This window comes from Dendrobates tinctorius, unplaced genomic scaffold (assembly GCF_039654945.1).
Source record: "Dendrobates tinctorius isolate UK_male_01 unplaced genomic scaffold, ASM3965494v1 ptg000036l, whole genome shotgun sequence".
Taxonomy (NCBI): domain Eukaryota; kingdom Metazoa; phylum Chordata; class Amphibia; order Anura; family Dendrobatidae; genus Dendrobates; species Dendrobates tinctorius.
The window spans coordinates 38980820-39002230 of record NW_027361704.1 but is presented as its reverse complement, the minus strand read 5'-3'; the positions used below and the strand labels follow the sequence as shown (position 1 = coordinate 39002230).

At 44.5% G+C, this 21411-nt stretch overlaps 1 protein-coding gene across 4 annotated transcripts in view; it reads right to left on the bottom strand.

Moving 5' to 3' along the window:
• MACROH2A1 (macroH2A.1 histone) overlaps window positions 1-21124 on the bottom strand; it is a 103062-nt gene extending 81938 nt beyond the window's left edge. Inside the window, exon 1 of one of the 4 annotated variants that reach the window (XM_073573801.1) lies at window positions 21004-21124. The gene's annotated coding sequence lies outside the window, so the exon portion shown is untranslated. Of the gene's footprint in view, window positions 1-20418; window positions 20645-20787; window positions 20917-21003 lie in introns of those variants that run through there. The other 3 variants (XM_073573799.1, XM_073573798.1, XM_073573802.1) reach the window with 3 other exon arrangements.
• Between the last annotated feature and the right edge of the window lie 287 nt (window positions 21125-21411).

Sequence of the window (21411 nt, the reverse complement as noted above, 5' to 3'; positions counted from 1 at the left end):
AGAAAAACGGGTTATATTATACTCACCCCGACGTTCGGCCCAGTCCGATGGGTGTCGCAGTCAAGTCCGGCGCCTCCCATCTTCTAACGATGACGTCCTCTTCTTTGCTTCCCATCGTAGTTCCTGTGCAGGAGCGCTGCAGTGCGCAGGCGCCGGGAAAAGTCAGAGAGGTCAACAGGGCAGAGCAGTGTGCCTGTGCAGGACCCGCGATGGGAAGCAAAGAAGAGGACGTCATCGTTATAAGATGGGAGGCGCCAGACCGGACCGCGACACCCATCGGACCAAAACCGGACCCGGACCGCCCCTGGGTGAGTATAACTTGTTTTTCTTCTCTTTCAGGTTACATCGGGGGCTTATCTACAGCATTACAGAATGCTGTAGATAAGCCCCTGATGGCATTGCCGGCAGCTGATAGTCGAAAAAAATAGGTGACAGATTCCCTTTAAAGCAATGTGGAAGAAAATTTACTTTAACCCCTTCACCCCCCCCAGCCTGTTTTCACCTTCCTGACAAGGCCAATTTTACAATTCTGACCAGCATCACTTTATCTGATAACTCTGGAACGCTTCAACGGATCCCGCTGATTCTGAGAATGTTTTCTCGTGACATACAGTGGGGAAAAAAAGTACACTGCTCAAAAAAATAAAGCGAACACTTAAACAACAGAATCAAACTCCAAGTTAATCAAACTTCTGTGAAATCAAACTGTCCACTTAGGAAGCAACACTTATTGACAATCAATTTCACATGCTATTGTGTAAATGGACTAGACAACAAATGGAAATTATTGGCAATTATCAAGACACCCTCAATAAAGGAGTGGTTCTGCAGGTGGGGACCACAGACCATATCTCAGTACCAATGCTTTCTGGCTGATGTTTTGGTCACTTTTGAATGTTGGCTGTGCTTTCACAGTCGTGGTAGCATGAGACGGACTCTACAACCCACACAAGTGGCTCAGGTAGTGCAGCTCATCCAGGATGACACATCAATGCGAGCTGTGGCAAGAAGGTTTGCTGTGTCTGTCAGCGTAGTGCCCAGAGGCACTACCAGGAGACAGGCTAGTACACCAGAAGATGTGGAGGGGGCCATAGGAGGGCAACAACCCAGGAGCAGGACCGCTACTTCAGCCTTTGTGCCAGGGCTGTGGAGTCGGAGTCGTGGAGTCGGAGTCGGTGCTCATTTTGGTGGAGTCGGAGTTGGAGTCGGTGTTGGAGTCGGTATAAAATGGACCGACTCCGACTCCTAAAATATATAATAAATTGGGTACAGTAATTCAATGCAGGATGTGCTGAATATTTTTTCATAGGAGTTTGGGAAAGTTATGAAATGTCCTATAAATGGCTGTTATATTCCTGATCTAAGGCTACATTCACACACAGCGTTTTTCCTGTATTTTTTGAGGATACGTTTTTCAGCTGCAAAAGCTGATCATCTTTTTAAAAAACTGCATCACCTGAAAGGTTTTTGAGCTCATAGATAATGTTTTCAATAGCAAAAGAAGATTAGAAATCTACTCTATCTATCCATTTATCCATATCTGTCTATCCATATCGTATCTGTACCAAAAAGAATGAAAACCGGGTAGTACACCAATATATATTCTGTTCTATCTAAATATCTTGATTATTGGATCATAAAAATGATTAAATGTCTGAGGTTCACATTGTACTACAATAAATTTTTCACTTAAATATAAGCAATATGTGTGGGAGTCGGAGTCGGAGTCGTGGAGTCGGAGTTGGAGTCGGTGTAAGGGAAATTGAGGAGTCGGAGTCGGAGTTGGAGTCGCAGGTTTGGCTTACCGACTCCACAGCCCTGCTTTGTGCAAGGAGGAACAGGAAGAGCACTGCCAGAGCCCTCCAGCAGGCCACAAATGTGCATGTGTCTGCACAAACGGTTAGAAACCGACTCCATGAGGAGGGTCTGAGGGCCCGATGTCCACAGATGGGGGTTGTGCTTACAGCCCAACACCGTGCAGGATGCTTGGCATTTGCCACAGAACACCAGGATTGGCAATTTTGCCACTGGTGACCTGTGCTCTTCACAGATGAAAGCAGGTTCACACTGAGCACATGTGACAGACGTGACAGAGTCTGGAGACGCTGTGAAGAGCGATCTGCTGCCTGCAACATCCTTCAACATGACCGGTTTGGCAGTGGGTCAGTAATGGTGAGGGGTGGCACTTCTTTGGAGGGCCGCACGGTGTGTTTCATTACACCAAGCTGCTTGCCTATTGCAGATTCTGTCTTCTCAACCTGGTGCAGGGCTACAATTTTGTTTATGGTGTTCTTCGATCGCTCTTTGGTCTTCACCATAGTGGTGTTTGGAGTGTGATTGTTTGAGGTTGTGGACAGGTGTCTTTTATACTGATAACAAGTTCAAACAGGTGCCATTACTACAGGTAACGAGTGGAGGACAGAGGAGCCTCTTAAAGAAGTTACAGGTCTGTGAGAGCCAGAAATCTTGCATGTTGTTAGGTGACCAGATATTTATTTTCCACCATAATTTGCAAAATAAATGTTGCCAAATCAGACAAGGTGATTTTCTGGATTTGTTTTCTCATTTTGACTCTCATAGTTGTGGTCTACCTATGATGTAAATTACAGGCCTCTCTTATCTTTTTAAGTGGAAGAACTTGCACAATTGGTGGCTGACTACTTTTTTCCCCACTGTATTGTACTTCATGATAGTGGCAAAATTTACACGATATGACTTATTTGTGAAAATATTCGGAAATTGGCGAAAATTTGGAAGACTTTGGAATTTTAAAATGTTTAATTTTTATGCCCTTAAACCAGAGATATGTCACACAAAATAGTTAATAAATAACATTCACCACATGTCTGCTATACATCAGCACAATTTTTGAAACATAATTATTTTTTGTCAGGAAGTTATAAGGGTTACAAGTTGACCAGCGATTTCTCATATTTTCAACAAAATTTACAAAACCATTTTTTTTTTTAAGGACCACATCACAGGGGCCCCATATGACAGAAAATACCCAAAAGTGACACTTCTAAAACCGCACCCCTCAAAGAACTCAAAACCAGATTCACAAAGTTTATTAAACCCTTCAGGTACTTCACAAGAATTAATGCAATGTGGAAGGAAAAAATGAACATTTAACTTTTTTCACAAAAATTTTACTTTGAACCAAATTTTTTCTATTTTCTCAAGGGAAACAGAGAAAATGGACCCCGAAATTAGTTATGCAATTTCTACCAAGTACGCCGATACCTCATATGTGGTTGAAATCTACTGTTTAGGTGCAGGGCAGGGCTCGTAAGTGAAAAAGCGCCATTGGACTTTTGAAGCGGAAAAATTAGCTGGAATTATTAGCGGACACCATGTCAAGTATGGAGAGCCCCTGATGTGCTTAAATAGGGGAAATGGCTCATGAGACACCATTATGGAAACTAGACCCCTCAAGGAATGTATCTAGATGTGTGGTGTGCACCTTAAAGCCCCAGGTGCTTCTCAAAAGTTTATAACGTGGAGCTGTGAAAATAAAAAAAAATACCGTATATACTCGTGTATAAGCTTACCCGAGTATAAGCCGACCCCCCTAATTTTGCCACAAAAAACTGGGAAAACTTATTGACTCAAGTATAAGCCGAGGGTGGGAAATGCAACATGCTCCATATTAATATATGCCCCATAAAATGCTGCACAAAGGTTATTAGTGGCCCATAACATGCTCCATATATGCCCCATATAATAATGCTGCTGTGATTTAAAAAAAAAAAAAATGACATACTCCCCTTTCCTTATGGCATCCTCATGGCATGGCTGGCTCACCCTCCCCCAGTGCTACTCACCCTCCAGGCGTCTGCATATCCGGCTCTGCTACATTTCAGTCCGGCGTCTGTATCTCCCTTCCTGTGCGGTCACATGGTACCGCTCATTAAAGACATTAATATGCAGCTCCACCCCTATGAGAGTGGAGACACATCCATATTCATGACTTTAATGAGCGGTACCATGTGAACACACAGGAAGAAGACAGGAAGGGAGATACAGACGCCGGGACTGAGATGTAGCAGAGCCGGATATGCAGACGCCTGGAGGGTGAGTATCATATCTCCTGCTCCCCCTCCCTCGCTGGCTTTCAGGTGTATGACTCGTGTATAAGCCTAGAGTATTTTTTCAGCCCAAAAAAGGGGCTGAAAAACTCGGCTTATACACGAGTATATACAGTATTTTTTTGTTTTCTACAAAAATGTTCTTTTAGCCCCAATTCTTTTTCCCAAGTGTGAGAGGAGAAAATGGACCCCAAAGTATGTTGTGCAATTTCTCGAGTACGCTAATGCACGGGTAGACGGAAGAATGGATTCAATGAAATTTCAACAAATTCTTCATGTAAACATAACACTACCTGTAAAAAAGCTGATGTTGAAAAGAGGATGGTTTCTACAAATGGATAATGATCCTAAACACACGTCAAAATCCACCATAGACTACCTCAAAAGACGCAAGCTAAAGGCTTTACAATGGCCCTCACAGTCTCCTCATCTGAATATCATTGAAAATCTGGGGTTAGACCTCAAAATAGCAGCGCATGTAAGACGACTCAAGCATCTCACAGAAATGGAAAAATTTTCCAAGGAAAAACGGAAGAAAATCTCTTAAACAAGAATTGTAAGACTCTTGGCTGGCAACAAAATGCTTTCAAAATGGGTTGCTACTAGGTACTAACTATGCAGGGTGCCCAAACCATTTTCCTTTCTGTAATTTTTAAAATGTAAAACATGAAAAAATATATTTTTTGCATAAAATACAAAGGAAATGTGTCGTCTTTAACTTTAGGCGTTTTAGAGATCATTACATCTTCAACTTAACTGTTCACAATAACAGTAATTTTGACCAGGGGTGGCCAAACTGTTACATGTCACTGTACATATACAGTGTCCGTAAAGTCATGGTGCACTTTTGACCAGTCACAGGAAAGTATACATTATAGAATAACAAAGTCCATAAAAGTCATAACTTAAAGAATTCTTCAGCTGCTCAGCAGTCCTGACAGGAATGTAGATCTATTTATAGCTTACATTTTGGCGCCCTTTCTCTGGCCCAATCATATCAGACCTGTTCATGAGGAGAGATAACAAGAACCAATCAAACAACACAAACTCATTTAAGCTGTTGCTGAGCCCCCAGTCAGATTAACCCTTGATAAACTGAACTCTGATTAATACACTGCCAGGTCTGTGACATCATGCAACCACAAGCTTATGCCAGCTGTGTGGTTTTGCATGCCAGTCGAGATGTGGACGGTACAAAGGAAAGTTCAGTGTGTTCTGTGGCTCGCTAAATTCGAATCCGTGACCAAAGTGCTACGTGAATATCGGCGTGTTTATAACGAAGCACCACCACATAGGAATAACATTACTCGGTGGGATAAGCTGTTGAAGGAAATCGGCAGTTTGGTGGAGAAAGCCCGTTCTGGTAGGCCTTCAGTCAGTGATGAGCCTGTAGAGGCTATACGGGATAGCTACCTAAGGAGCCCTAAAAAAATCTGTGCGTGCATGTGCTTACACCTAACCAAGACTACAGTTCATAAGGTGTTAAAGGATCGTCTCTGTTTTACGGAGAACAAATTGCGGCTGTTGCATGGTATAAAACCTGCAGATAGACCCAAACGATGCACGTTTGGTACAGATATGCTTCATGAGATCGACAATGATGCAAGATTTTTGCAGAAGTTTGTGCTTAGCGATGAGGCGACCTTCCATATCTGTGGACATGTTCATCGCCAAAACGTCTGAATATGGGCTGCTGAACATCCTCATGCCTACGTTGAGTATGAACGTAACACCCCTAAAGAGAATGTGTGGTGTTGCCTGATGCATGATAAGGTGATAGGCCCATTTTTTTTCCGCAGAGCAGTCTGTGACGGTAAACACGTATCTTGACATGCTGGAATTGTATGCAGTGCCACAATTTCCAGGTGTCATCTTTCTACAGGACAGCGCTCTCCACACTACGTCACCATTGTTCGTGAGTTTGTGGATAGAACATCCCACCGGCGGTGGATAGGCAGGGGTTGTGTCAAACCATGCCCATCACGATCCCCGGATCTGATGCCCTTAGACTTTTACTTTTGGGGTTATGTGAAGCAACATGTGTACATTGAACGTATCAACAACATTAATCGCTTAAAACAGAGAATCACAGACGTCATTCACTCTGTTACACCAGACGTCTCCTTACCAGTGTGTGACTAGAACTTCACTATCGTTTGGATGTGTGTAGGGCAAGAAATGGAGCCCTCATCGAACTGCACTGAATAGGTATGAAACTGGGACAGTTTCTCTTTTATTTGGAGCAGATTTCACATTTCTATTGTTTTTTGTTGCTTTCCAGTGACTGGTCAATAGTGCACCGTGATTTTACGGACACACTGTAGTTAGGCTGGGTTCACGCTGCGTTAGGGGGCAATGTGCTGACGGATCTGTTACATAGTGGCACTAACGCTATGTTACGGGTCCGATAACGCACCCATTGGCCGCAATGAAACTAACGCATACCAAAATCGGCATGCATTAGAAAGTATGCGTTAAATCATGACGCACCCTCGAACGCTGCTTGCAGCGTTTTTGGGTGCGTTGGCAGTAATGCACAGCGAACGGACCCGTTCACTGTGCATAGAACTGTATGGGCTAACGCTAGGTAGCGCATGGTACCTTGGCGCATACAGTTACCGCTAGGTCACTAAAGATGTCATAAATGACATCAGCGTTAGCGCATCTGTTTAACGGATGCCCTAATGCAATGTGAACCTAGCCCTACCGTGTCCACAGGGATTGCTCTGCATGACGCTCCCATTTCTTCCCATACTGCTGTCAGTGCCATAGGTTGCACAATTACCAGGACTGCGTGTGGCTGTCAGGCATGTCGGTGGTTCTGATTCCATAGTCCTTGTAGTTCTGCTACCTGCCACCATCGCACTCTAACAAGCATCTCTATTCTTCCGACAGGTATGTCCATCCACCCAGCTCTCCTGCTCTCCTGCTGTCTGTCTATGAAGGACACACAGTGCGTCACCCAGCTTTGCACATAGACTTGCCTCTGCACCTAGCATTCACATGGTATGTCCATCCACCCAGCTCTCCTGCTCTCCTGCTGTCTGTCTATGAAGGACACACAGTGCGTCACCCAGCTTTGCACATAGACTTGCCTCTGCACCTAGCATTCACATGGTATGCCTTTCAGCTAACCCCAGCTTACCCCAGTGTTATTTATGACCTTGTTTACTCTGGCTTGATCATATACATCTGGTCCACTCTTAATTGTCTGGCCAAGATGAGCAGAGACCACTCCTCTCTGCTTCACACCTGACTGCACTTAGTTGTACATATATTGCAGAGTACAAGTCTGCATAGACTTCAGTCTGCATTGTGATTGCTATAAGTGTGTGCTAGAAGTGTGAAGATTAATTTAAGAATTAAAACCAGAATTGAACCAGAAGGGAAGTAAAGGTAACTGGACACAGTCACTGTAAACAATGTTTCTGTTTGTTTTCACTTTCACCCCAATAATCCTTCACTTTCTGCTAATTCCCCTAATCCCTACTCCTAGTAAGGAACTGTTCATCTCTTCTTCAATCCTCCCCATCCACCTCACCTCCGCCTCAAAACTGTTCCTTAACATACAATCCTCTGTCTCCAAACACAGACAGCCCCCTCATGCCCTCTCCTGCTCCCACCTGGTAACACTTTCTCTGCTCCTTCTCACTGCTGGTGATATCTCTCCAAATCCTGGTCCTCCTCACCACATTCCCACAGTCATTTCTACCTCCCATCCACGCTCTATCACAACCTTCCGTAACCTCTCCAACCTTATACCCATTCACCCAGCCCCCGCTTCCCCAGTCCCACTAACAGGAGCTCTGTGGAACGCTCGCTCTGTCTGCAACAAGCTTTCCTACATCCATGATCTTTTTGTTACTACCAAACTCTCCTTCCTCGCCATCACCGAAACCTGGCTCACCCCTTCTGACACAGCCTCTCCTGCTGCACTTTCGTATGGCGGCTTCCACCTTTCTCACACCCCCCGCCCCAGCAGCAAACATGGTGGAGGAGTTGGTTTTCTCCTGTCAGATACCGGCTCCTTCACCCCAATCCCACTGCCACCCTCTGTTACCCACCCTTCCTTTGAGGTGCACTCTGTGCGCATCTACTCCCCCTCCAACCTCCAACTGGCTGTCATCTACCGCCCCCCAGGGCCAGCCACCACCTTCTTTGACCACTTCACCACCTGGTTACTTCATTTCCTTTCCGCGGACATCCCTACTATCATCATGGGCGACTTCAACATCCCCATTGACACTTCCCTCTCAGCTGCCACTAAACTTCTATCTCTCACATCCTCCTTCGGCCTCACTCAATGGTCTTCTACAGCCACCCACAAAGATGGCCACACACTGGACCTCATCTTCACCCGCCTCTGCTCCCTATCTAACCTCTCTAACTCACCTCTTCCTCTCTCTGACCACAACCTGCTCACATTCTCTTCCCTCTTCACTCCATGTCTACAATCCCCACCCCACAAACTTTCACACCCTCGCAGGAATCTTAAACACCTTGACCTACACTCATTCTCCGAATCCCTCCTCCCTCTTACAGATATAAGTTCCTTACACAATGCGGATGACGCTGCCGCTCTATATAACACCACAATAGCTGTAGCTTTGGAATCCGCTGCCCCACTTACACATACCAAAACTCGCAAAATCAACAGACAGCCCTGGCACACCAGCCTGACCAAAGAGCTGAGGCGAGCTTCCAGGGCTGCTGAGCGCAGATGGAAAAGATCCCACTCCAACGAGCATTTCATCGCATTCAAACAGTCCCTCACTACTTTCAAGACCACACTCGCCACAGCTAAACAAACCTACTTCTCATCTCTCATATCCTCCCTGTCTCACAACCCTAAACAGCTATTCAACACCTTCAATTCTCTCCTCCGCCCCCCAGCACCTCCTCCCTCCCCACTCATCTCAGCTGAAGACTTTGCCTCATTTTTCAAGCAGAAAATTGATAACATCAGGGACAGTTTTGGTCAACAACCCCCAGAGCCCTTCCTCCCGACTTCCCAGCCCTCCACCTTCAAAACCAACTTCTCCACCATTACAGAAGATCGACTCTCCACTCTACTCTCAAGATCACATCTCACCACCTGTGCACTCGACCCGATCCCATCCCACTTCATCCCAAACCTCACCACAGTCTTCATCCCAACCCTAACCCATCTCTTCAACCTATCACTAACAACTGGTGTTTTCCCCTCAAGCTTTAAACATGCCTCCATCACACCTATCCTCAAAAAGCCCTCTCTTGACCCATCCTCTGTATCTAGCTATCGCCCTATATCACTTCTCCCATACGCCTCCAAGCTACTGGAACAACACGTCTACCTTGAACTGTCCTCCCATCTCTCTTCTTGCTCCCTCTTCGACCGCTTACAATCTGGCTTCCGGTCACACCACTCCACTGAAACTGCCCTTACTAAGGTCACCAATGACCTCTTAACTGCCAAGAGCAAGCGACACTACTCTGTCCTCCTCCTCCTGGACCTGTCGGCTGCCTTTGACACAGTGGACCATTCCCTATTATTACAGACCCTCTCATCCCTCGGCATCACAGACTTGGCCCTCTCCTGGATCTCATCATACCTAACAGACCGGACATTCAGCGTCTCCCACTCACACACCACCTCCTCACCTCGCCCCCTATCTGTCGGAGTCCCACAAGGTTCAGTCCTAGGGCCCCTGCTGTTCTCTATTTACACCTTTGGCCTGGGACAGCTCATAGAATCTCATGGCTTTCAGTATCATCTTTATGCTGATGACACACAGATCTACATCTCTGGACCAGATATCACCTCCCTACTAACCAGAATCCCTCAATGTCTGTCCACTATTTCATCCTTCTTCTCCACTAGATATCTGAAACTCAACATGGACAAAACAGAATTCATCATCTTTCCCCCATCTCACGTGACCCCCCCTACGAACCTATCAATTACAGTAAATGACTGCCCACTCTCCCCAGTCCCACAAGCTCGCTGCCTCGGAGTAATCCTTGATGCTGATCTCTCCTTCAAACCACATATCCAAACCCTTTCCACTTCCTGCCGACTTCAACTCAAAAATATTTCACGCATCCGTTCATTCCTCACCCAAGAATCTGCAAAAACCCTAGTCCATGCCCTCATCATCTCTCGCCTTGACTACTGCAACCTCATGCTCTGCGGCCTCCCCTCAAACACTCTCGCACCCCTCCAATCTATTCTAAACTCTGCTGCCCGACTAATCCACCTGTCCCCCCGCTATTCCCCAGCTTCTCCCCTCTGTCAATCCCTTCACTGGCTCCCAATTGCCCAGAGACTCCATTACAAAACCCTAACCATGACATACAAAGCCATCCACAACTTGTCTCCTCCATACATCTGTGACCTCGTCTCCCGGTACTTTCCTGCACGCAACCTCCGATCCTCACAAGATCTCCTTCTCTACTCCCCTCTTATCTCCTCTTCCCACAATCGCATACAAGATTTCTCTCGCGCATCACCCCTACTCTGGAACTCTCTACCACAACATATCAGACTCTCACCTACCATCGAAACCTTCAAAAAGAGCCTGAAGACCCACCTCTTCCGACAAGCCTATAACCTGCAGTAACCACCGATCGACCAAACCGCTGCACGACCAGCTCTACCCTCGCCTACTGTATTATCACCCATCCCTTGAAGATTGTGAGCCCTCGCGGGCAGGGTCCTCTCTCCTCCTGTACCAGTTATGACTTGTATTGTTTAAGATTATTGTACTTGTTTTTATGTATACCCCCCTCACATGTAAAGCGCCATGGAATAAATGGCGCTATAACAATAAATAATAATAATAATAATAATAGTTCACACACATTTTTACATTTCTAAAACCACTTCAAATAGTCTTGTGCTTTTAGAATATCAAGCGTGTCTCCGCCATTTTATCTGACTCTCTTCTCTGCACTTGGGAATTCTACAACGATGTGACTACATACATAACTACTGAAGTGTGCATACTCTTTTTTGGCCACTGATATTATATATTTTATGTATACTAGATACATACATAGTATCACATATTTATGCAATAACAGAAAGCTAGTATCAACAGAGAAATACAACTGGACTTTAACCCCATAAAGCCATAATGCCAATTGTCACAAGGTCGTAATACAACTTATCTTTAACGCTATGTTCCCCATAATGCTGAGAACTTCACACATGGAACATATGTGGTTTTCAGTTCTCAGAATGTAAGATTATTAGATGTCAGGACGCGCAATATGACAGTGAAGCAGGAGCTAGGCCTTGTTTGCACTTTGTGTTTGCTTTGCACATTTGCATAGAGCGCACACAAGCAGCACCGTACATACCGTAAGACGCCTATAGATTTTCTATGCACCAAACCTGGTCCAAGCAAGTGTGCAAAAAGTCGGCCACCCATGACAGTCTGCTCTATGCGCTAATAACATATTTTTGTGGGGGTTACCAATAAAAGCAATCCCAATCTAGACCTTGACAAAGAGAGCACAACCCCCGCCATGTGCCAAATAACCAAAGCTCTGTGACGGTCTCCTACACACAGATCCCTTAGAAAAATCGATTTCAGGAATAGTAAACTTTGTGCAGAATAGGTAAGAAGGGCACTGATGGAGTACAAGAAAAACTGTGACCTCCGAGGGGCACTGTGTTGCGACTACTGGAGACCGGGAGCAGGTGGGGCTCTGCTGTGACTATTAGGGAAGTGTTGGGTGTTCTGCTGCGAACCCACAATAATAAGGCATTAAAGGGAATCTGTCACCCCCTGGACGATCTTCACCTATTACTATGGGCATACAGGTAATTGAATGGTTAAACCAGTCTTCCCTGTATGCCTCATAGGTGTGGGGTAGACAATGAGAAATTGATTTATAATATTTTATACAAATGGAGAGTCAGTGGCGCTTGTGTATGAGTGTAATCCAGCAGCAAACACTAAGACACCTGTCACAAGGGTGTCAAAGAAATAAGGTAAAAGAACTCATAATATTAGTGTGCACTTGGAACACTCATAAAGAAGAGGGAAATCTAAATTAGGTGGTTACAGAAAGAGAAAAAAAAAACCTCTTATAAGTGCTCTTTATGTAGCTGGATAATAATGAGAAAATAGCAATTAGAAATAGACACTTGTAAGACCTCAGAAGAAGTGCTTAAGGGAAAAATATATAATATATATATATATATATATATATATATATATATATATATATATATATATATATATATATATATATATAGATGCTGGTGCAATCTTAGGCTGGTTTCACATTTGCGTTAAAACAACGCTGCGCCCTGCGTCGTTAAGCCCCGCCCCGAGCCGGCTCCCTGCCCGCCCCATCCGGGATCACCGCCTACTTTCGCATTTGCACGCATGCGATCGGCGCACCCTATCTTTAGCACAGGGTGCGCAGATCATGCGCTGCCAGTGTGAAAGTAGCGTGCTGCGCACTTTTGACGGTGCGCCGTGCGCAGCACGCTACTTTCACACTTCTTTCACAGTCCTTGAACATATCATTCCATTCAGATAAGGTATTAGCGTCTCCAAGATCACCTGAAAGAGCCTTGGACACCACCAGGCCTTTTTGGATGCAATTATAGGCCAGGTAGCATTCTAAGGTTGCTACTTCCCATAAATCCCGCATTTCTTTAAGGAGCAAATTTTCTAAATTCCTCAAAGTTTCTTTAATTCTATCAAAACTATCTTTTTGGCTTCTATTAAGTTAATTGGGTTAAACTTGCTTAAGCGGCGGGAATGCTTAAATAATCCTCCTGTGGTGGGGGGAACCATCCCTGAGGAAGAAGACAGTTAGGCCGGGGTCACACTGGCGATTAAAACGGACGAATGCAATGCGATAAAAAAATCGCATTGCATTCATCCCAATGTTATTCTATGGGGCAGCTCACATCATGCGATTTTTGATGGGATCCGATCCTCGGACCGAGACAATCGCAGCATGCTGCGATTGTCACCGATTTTCGGATCGGATTCGACAATGCAAGTCTATGGGGGCGAGAAAAAATTGGATTGCAAACGGACCCGATGTGTGAGCATTTTTTGTTCCAAAATACAGTAAAATCACAGTGTCCGGTTAAATAAAGAAACAAATTAATAGATCTAGACACATTAAATACATATATATATATATATATATTTTATACATGTCATAGAGACAAATTTATATATATATTTCTAATTCATACAGTTCTTAATTGCAGAATAGCCGCTGAAACATTTGCTGGCTTTTGTATAACATTCTCCTGCCCAACATGAAATGACACATGGTTTACATAGTTAACCATTTCATTTCATGTTTTTTTTTTATGTCTATCACTATTAATTATATGAGGGCTTGTGGGTAAAATTTTGGAGTTGTAGGTGGTCATTTAAGGGGTTAATTCGTTGTATTAAATTGCGGAGACTCCCGCTGCCGTCACAAGCCCTCATATAATTAATAGTGATAGACATAAAAAAAAAACCATGAATTGAAATGGTTAACTATATGTAAACCATGTGTCATTTCATGTCGGGCACGAGAATGTTATACAAAAGCCAGCAAATGTTTCAGCGGCTATTCTGCAATTAAGAACTGTATGAATTGGAAATATATATATATATAAATGTGTCTCTGTGACATGTATAAAATATATATATATTTATTTAATGTGTCTAGATCTATTAATTCGTTTGTGTGCGGAAACCTGTCATTGGGCTCCATTATATGTCCATTTAGCTATCCTGCGAGAAAATCTCGCAAGAAGGATGTCAAAAGGATCCTTACATGCGATTAAAATCGCATCGATGAAGAAAAATCGCATCAAAAACGGATCACTGGTTAAGATACCTTTGTGCGATTTCGGACCGTTAAAATCGGACCGTTTTTTTAATTGTTGTGTGTGACTCCAGCCTTAGTCTTTGAAACATGTTGGAAAGTCCATTGGTCCCCGCCGCAACCACCAGCAAGTGAAACTGACGTGGTCATGTGCTGACTCACATCACAAAAGTCCTGTATACCTGGAGCAGCTCACAGACGCCGAGAGCATGAGAGGCCGCTCACGTCTGCTCCACAGCTGGAGGTACACTGATAGGAGGCTGCCACCGGCCGGGGCAGGCCCTGTAACTCGTCTATACCCCTGTGTACAAACCCCCCCCCTCTTTTTCCAAGCGCTGGAGCAAAAAGCGCTATTTTAACCTGCACCGCTTACTGGAGTGAGGACTTCGGATCGCATTATCTTTACAGGTACCACTCTCTGGTTGGAACTAAGATTGCACCAGCATCTATATATACATATTTTTTCCCTTAAGCACTTCTTCTGAGGTCTTACAATTGTCTATTTCTAATTGCTATTTTCTCGCTATTATCCAGCTACATAAAAAGCACTTATAATAAGAGGTTTTTTTTTTTTCTCTCTCTCTTTCTATAACCACCTAATTTAGATTTCCCTCTTTTTCATGAGTGTTCCAAGCGCACACTAATATTATGAGTTATAATATTTTATGTTAATGATTTCTTCCAGGCTCCAGGGCATGCGGTACCTGGAAGAAATCACTGTCTGCCCTTGTATGGGCAGTGTCTGAATTGATCTTCAGCGCAGATGTATCAGCATTAACTGTACACCCATAGTATTAGAGAAAAATCATCAAGGGGGTGACAGATTCCCTTTAACAAACCAGACTAGTTTCCACTGATCTACCCACAAAAAGAGGTTGTGCGTTTTCCACTTTACACTAAACCAAGTAATAGCAAATCAGTGCCCTAACTGGAAAAGCTAGAGGACTACTGAAAGAGAAGCTCTCACTCCATTCAAGGTGCCCAAAACACAGGCAGCATGAATCAGAGCGGACTACACGATCCAACCAGCTATGTTTTACAGTGAAAAGCCTCCTCCCTTTTCTGCTCTAGGTGACTGACAGGTCTTACCCAGTGTAAACACTTTTCTCACTATGTATACACATGGTTGATACTTGTCAATCACCTTGGGTGGGACAGGTTGAAGCCAGGACCATAGGAATGGACGTGACTAGTCCAGCGCCAGAAGGATTATTACAGCGTTTCAAGGAAATATATAAAGGTGCCAGAAATTGAGTAATTGTAATACAATAATGAATTCACAGTGATACTAGAAGAGTCAGAGTAGAATGGTACAGATCATCCATAACATTAAAATCCCCTGACTAATATTGTATCAGGTTCCCTTGTGTTGCCAAATGGGCAATGGACCACCAAAATATGGACTTATGAAAGTTTTCTCTTTTTTCTGAACCCAAGATGTTTGCAGCAGGTCCTACATGTCCTTGAAGTTGTGAGGTGCGGTCTCCACTAGCACAGATGTTTGATATGACGGCGTTCTGGGGAACTTGGAGGTAAGGTCATCACCTCAAACTCTTTGAGATGATTCCCATACCATTTCTGAACAGATGTTGAGTTTGACAAGACACAATATTCTGCTGAAATTACCTAATGCCATTTGGGAATACAGTTGTCATGAAAGGCTGTACTTGGTGTGCAACAATGTTTGGGAGGGTGTTACACGTCAAAGCAACATCTGCATTAATTCCAGAACCCAAAGTTTCCCAGAACATCACACATTGCACCTCACCGCTTTCACCCCTTCCCATAATCCATCCTGTTGCCATCCCTTCCCTAGGTAAGTGACGTAAACGCATTCAGACCATCAGACCAGGCTACAATCTTCAACTGCTGCATTAAATGAAATCTGTCACCCCCTGGGACGTATATGACCATTAATATAGGCATACAGGTAATAGGACTAGTTTAACATTTCTACCTGTATGCCTCATATTTGCAGTCTTGTTGTTGAGAAATTGTATTTTATTCCTGTATGCTAATTTCTTCCAGGCTCTGGGGCGTGCGGTGCCTGGAAGATATCTCTGTCTCCTGTCTTACCACTTCCCTCCCATCAACAGCGCCCTGTGACACGTAATGGTGGCCCCAGAGTCCCGCGCCTGTGCCCTGCAATAGTGCTCATTAATTTTGAGAAATCGCGGCGATCCCGCACCCATAGGAATGCATTGTTCTGCTTACTTCCCGCATGTGGCTGTGCACACCATGCGGAAAGTAAGCAGAACATTTGCGGATGGTACCCACGGTCCGGAGGAGAGGAGACTGTCCTCCAGGCTTTGGGTACCATATCCCTGTAAAAAATAGAATTTAAAATAAAAAATATTGTTATTCTTACCTTCCGGCGTCCCGCGGAGCCTTCCCGCCTCTCTCCACGCTCTCGTTCCCAGTAATCCTTTGCGAAAATGCCCGCGATGACGTCCGTTCTCACGGGATCGCAAAGTCTCGCGGTCATTCGCGCGACTTCATCGCGAATTACCGCGAGACATCGCGATCCCGCGAGAACGGACGTCATCGCGGGCATTTTCGCAAAGGATTACTGGGAACGGCTGCACGGGACGTCGGAAGGTAAGAATAACACCATTTTTTATTTTTTTTTACATTTTATCGTTTACTACTGATGCTGCATAGGCGGCCTCAGTAGTAAAAAGTTGGTCACACTTGTCAAACACTATGTTTGACGAGTGTGACCAACCTGTCAATCAGTTCTCCAAGCGATGCTACAGATCGTTTGGAAAACGCTAGCATTTTGCAAGCTAAATACGCTTGCAAAATGCTAGTTTTTCCGCGGGAAAATCGCGGGAATTTAAAATGCGATTTTCCCGCGGAATGGAATTCCGGAATTCTCGCGGTAATTTCCGCAAGAGTTCCGGTACGTGTGAACGTAGCCTTAGGGTGTAATAGTCATACTGTTAGGACTCGCGGTGGTCATAGCGTGACGGCTCATATGTGATTTGCATACTTTCAACCAGGTACTGATTGCTTTTTCTTCCACTACTCTCAATTGACACCATTGAGAAGTGGAAGAAAAAAGTCAGCATGTGATGGCAAGTATGCAAATAAGAAATACTGCAGAATCCTAACACTGAGTATATATACAGTACAGACAAAGAGTTTGGCCACACCTTCTCATTCAAAGAGTTTTCTTTATTTTCATGACTATGAAACTTTTGGTCTGTACTGTATACTGTTAGGATTCAGCTGCTTAAACTCCCTAGCAACTATTATGCATGGCTCAGACAATCCTTTTAAAATGGATATATCTGCAGGTTTTTGCTTTTAAATCTGAGGGCTACCTGAAGTACAGGCTCAGAAACTGATTTCAGTGATGTATCACTTATTAGGATGTGTGCTGATGCATCAATACAATGAGTTTTTATCATTATCACCAGCATATTATCACGACCCAGACTACAGCTCGCATGCTTCCTGGTCTGACTCAGCCCCCTCCTCTGATTAGCAGATTACTGTAAATAAATAATGTAAGAAACAGAATGCTGTGGTGTGGTCAGGGTCAGCTCTCTGAGCTCTGCTACATCTAAAAACTGATTGCATCAAAACTGCTACACTCAGATGCGCTAGCTCTCACATGAGGTATCAACAACCTGGTGACAAGATTCCCTTTAAATGCCTGTTGCTAAGTTACAGCTTCACATACACATGAATTCCAGTATTCTCCATGTCTAAGAATACAGATCTGTGTCTTCTATACTAGGATGCATTAGATGTAGAAGTTCACTGAACTAATGAAAATGTATTATCAGCTGTAAAAGGAGTATCAATACCTACTCGGAGCAACACCGACAAGTTTACATATAACTTACAATATTTAAGTGTTCGATACTAATACCTTTTTTTTTTCCAGGTGTTGTACTATAATATGTATGCTTGTCTTTATTTATATAGGGGTTTTACTCCTAAAAATATTGCAGAAAATAATACTGTTAGTTATTGTCATGTCTTTTCCTTATGGGGTTATTTAATCCCCTTTCTATCGAAGAGACATGACATTCTTAGTTTAATTTATATTTCCCCTCCTTACCCTTCCTTTTGTTTTACCCTTTGTTTGTCTTAATAAAGTGACTTAAAACCTATTCCGAATCCCTTATCCTTCCCTACACCCTTTGTTTCACTGTAACATCTACATTTGGATATCAATGTAAAAATATTGCTGTTATTCAAAACATTTAATAAAGTTGTTTGGAAAATGGGAGTATCAATACCTAACACAGAAGCAGATTGAGTGACACCAGTGACACCCCCTGATGAAGGAGGCGATAGACGTTGTAGAGATCCTGGTGTCACTCACTCTGATCAGCCCTGGTGTAGTCTGACCAACACTTTTTGTAATCCTAAAACATGTCACTGATCAGTCTTGGTGTAGTTCTACCTGACACCTCTGGAAATCCCTTCTACAATATGTGACTGATCAGTCACGGTGTACTCTGACTGACACGTCCCTTCTATAACATGTGACCGATTAGTCACGGTGTAATCTGACTGACACGTCCCTTCTATAACATGTGACGGCTCTGTCACGGTGTAATCTGACTGACACTTCTCTTCTATAACGTGACGGATCAGTCACGGTGTAATCTGACTGACACTTCCCTTCTATAACATGTGAGGGCTCTGTCATGGTGTAATCTGACTGACACTTCCCTTCTATAACATGTAACTAATTAGTCACGGGTGTAATCTGACTGACACTTCCCTTCTATAACATGTGACTGATTAGTCACGGGTGTAATCTGACTGACACTTCCCTTCTATAACATGTGACGGATCTGCCACGGTGTAATCTGACTGACACTTCTCTTCTACAACATGTGACGGCTCTGTCACGGTGTAATCTGACTGACACTTCTCTTCTATAACATGTGACGGCTCAGTCACGGTGTAATCTGACTGACACGTCCCTTCTATAACATGTGACGGCTCTGTCACGGTGTAATCTGACTGACACTTCTCTTCTATAACGTGACGGATCAGTCACGGTGTAATCTGACTGACACTTCCCTTCTATAACATGTGAGGGCTCTGTCATGGTGTAATCTGACTGACACTTCCCTTCTATAACATGTAACTAATTAGTCATGGGTGTAATCTGACTGACACTTCCCTTCTATAACATGTGACTGATTAGTCACGGGTGTAATCTGACTGACACTTCCCTTCTATAACATGTGACGGATCAGTCACGGTGTAATCTGACTGACACTTCCCTTCTATAACATGTGAGGGCTCTGTCATGGTGTAATCTGACTGACACTTCCCTTCTATAACATGTAACTAATTAGTCATGGGTGTAATCTGACTGACACTTCCCTTCTATAACATGTGACTGATTAGTCACGGGTGTAATCTGACTGACACTTCCCTTCTATAACATGTGACGGATCTGTCACGGTGTAATCTGACTGACACTTCTCTTCTATAACATGTGACGGCTCTGTCACGGTGTAATCTGACTGACACTTCTCTTCTATAACATGTGACGGCTCAGTCACGGTGTAATCTGACTGACACTTCCCTTCTATAACATGTGACGGCTCAGTCACGGTGTAATCTGACTGACACTTCCCTTCTATACCATGTGACCGTTCAGTCACGGTGTAATCTGACTGACACTTCTCTTCTATAACGTGACGGATCAGTCACGGTGTAATCTGACTGACACTTCCCTTCTATAACATGTGACGCCTCAGTCACAGTATAATCTGACTGACACTTCTCTTCTATAACATGTGACGGCTCAGTCACGGTGTAATCTGATTGACACTTCTCTTCTATAACATGTGACGGCTCAGTCACGGTGTAATCTGATTGACACTTCTCTTCTATAACATGTGACGGATCAGTCACGGTGTAATCTGACTGACACTTCTCTTCTATAACATGTGACGGCTCAGTCACGGTGTAATCTGATTGACACTTCTCTTCTATAACATGTGACGGATCAGTCACGGTGTAATCTGATTGACACTTCTCTTCTATAACATGTGACGGATCAGTCACGGTGTAATCTCACCGACACTTCTCTTCTATAACATGACGGATCAGTCACGGTGTAATCTGACTGACACTTCTCTTCTATAAAACGTGTGACGGATCAGTCACGGTGTAATCTGATTGATACTTCCTTTCTACAGCATGTGACTGATCAGTCCGGCTGTTTAATGACTATGACTGACATGTCGGCACCATTGTCAGCTTGACAGGTAAACTACCGATGTATAAGGTTATGGAAAGAGAACAATAACAAATATTAATATAAGATAACACAGTACAAGTGGGGAGAAGTTCTTCCAAGTGCAGAAGATGGGACACCGCCTGTCCCCACAGGAAGGTGCAGGCACCTGACAGCCCCTGAACAGCTCGCTGTAGTCAGACACTAGGGGCGTTACCATGACAACCTGTCGCCGTCCCCTACACCCCGCACACTGACATGTCAGTTACTTACGGCTCCCAGCGCGTCCACAGTCTGCGCTCAGTCCCTCTATGAACTGGAAAGACTAGGCAGCGGCTGTCACACACGCCCACAATGCACCGCGGCGTCACATCCCATCTCGTCCTGTGCAGTGAGTGAGGCGGCGGCGGCCTGACAGGAAAGGAATGTTCCACGGTGAGGAGCGCTCGGTGTGTCCGTCACTGCTGAGCGGCGCGGATGTAACGCGAGCCTCCATTGGACAGCCCTTGTTGCTAACACACGAGGTTCCGTGCTATTGGCCAGCAGCACGTCCTGCGTGCTATGTAGGAGCGCTGTGTACTGGTGTACTGCTCCCCGTATAGGAGCCGTGCTGGTTGTAGCGACCTGTAGGGGGCGTCTCACCTGTGCTTCCAGAGTGCAGGCTGCTATACATGCCTGCTGACTGCCCCTGCAGGAGCGCATGCTCTTGCAGACCCTTAAAGGGAATCTGTTACCCCTTTTTTTCGAATATGAGCTGCCGGCGCCGACATCAGGGGCTTATCTATAGCATTCTGTAATGCTGCATATAGCCCCCAATGTAACCTGAAATAGAAGAAAAAGGAGTTAGATTATACTCACCGGGGGGTGGTCTGGTCTGATGGGTGTTGCGGTCCGGCGCCTCCCATCTTCTAACAGTGACGTCTTCTTCCTGTCGTGGTTCGGCGCAGGCGCACTGCAGTATTCTGCTCTGCCCTCAACAGGGCAGAGCAGTGTGCCTGCGCGAGCCACAACAGGAAGGAAAGAAGAGGACGGCATCGTATGAAGATGGGAGGTGCCGGACCGCCACACCGGTGAGTATAATCTAACTTGTTTTACTTCTCTTTCAGGTTACATCGGGGGCTTATCTACAGCATTACAGAATGCTATAGATAAGCCCCCTGATGGCGGTGCCGGCAGCTCAAATTCGAAAAAAGGGGTAACAGATTCCCTTTAAGGTATACCAGAGCTAGGTTATTCCAATCTGTAGAGGCCACCATGGCTCCATAG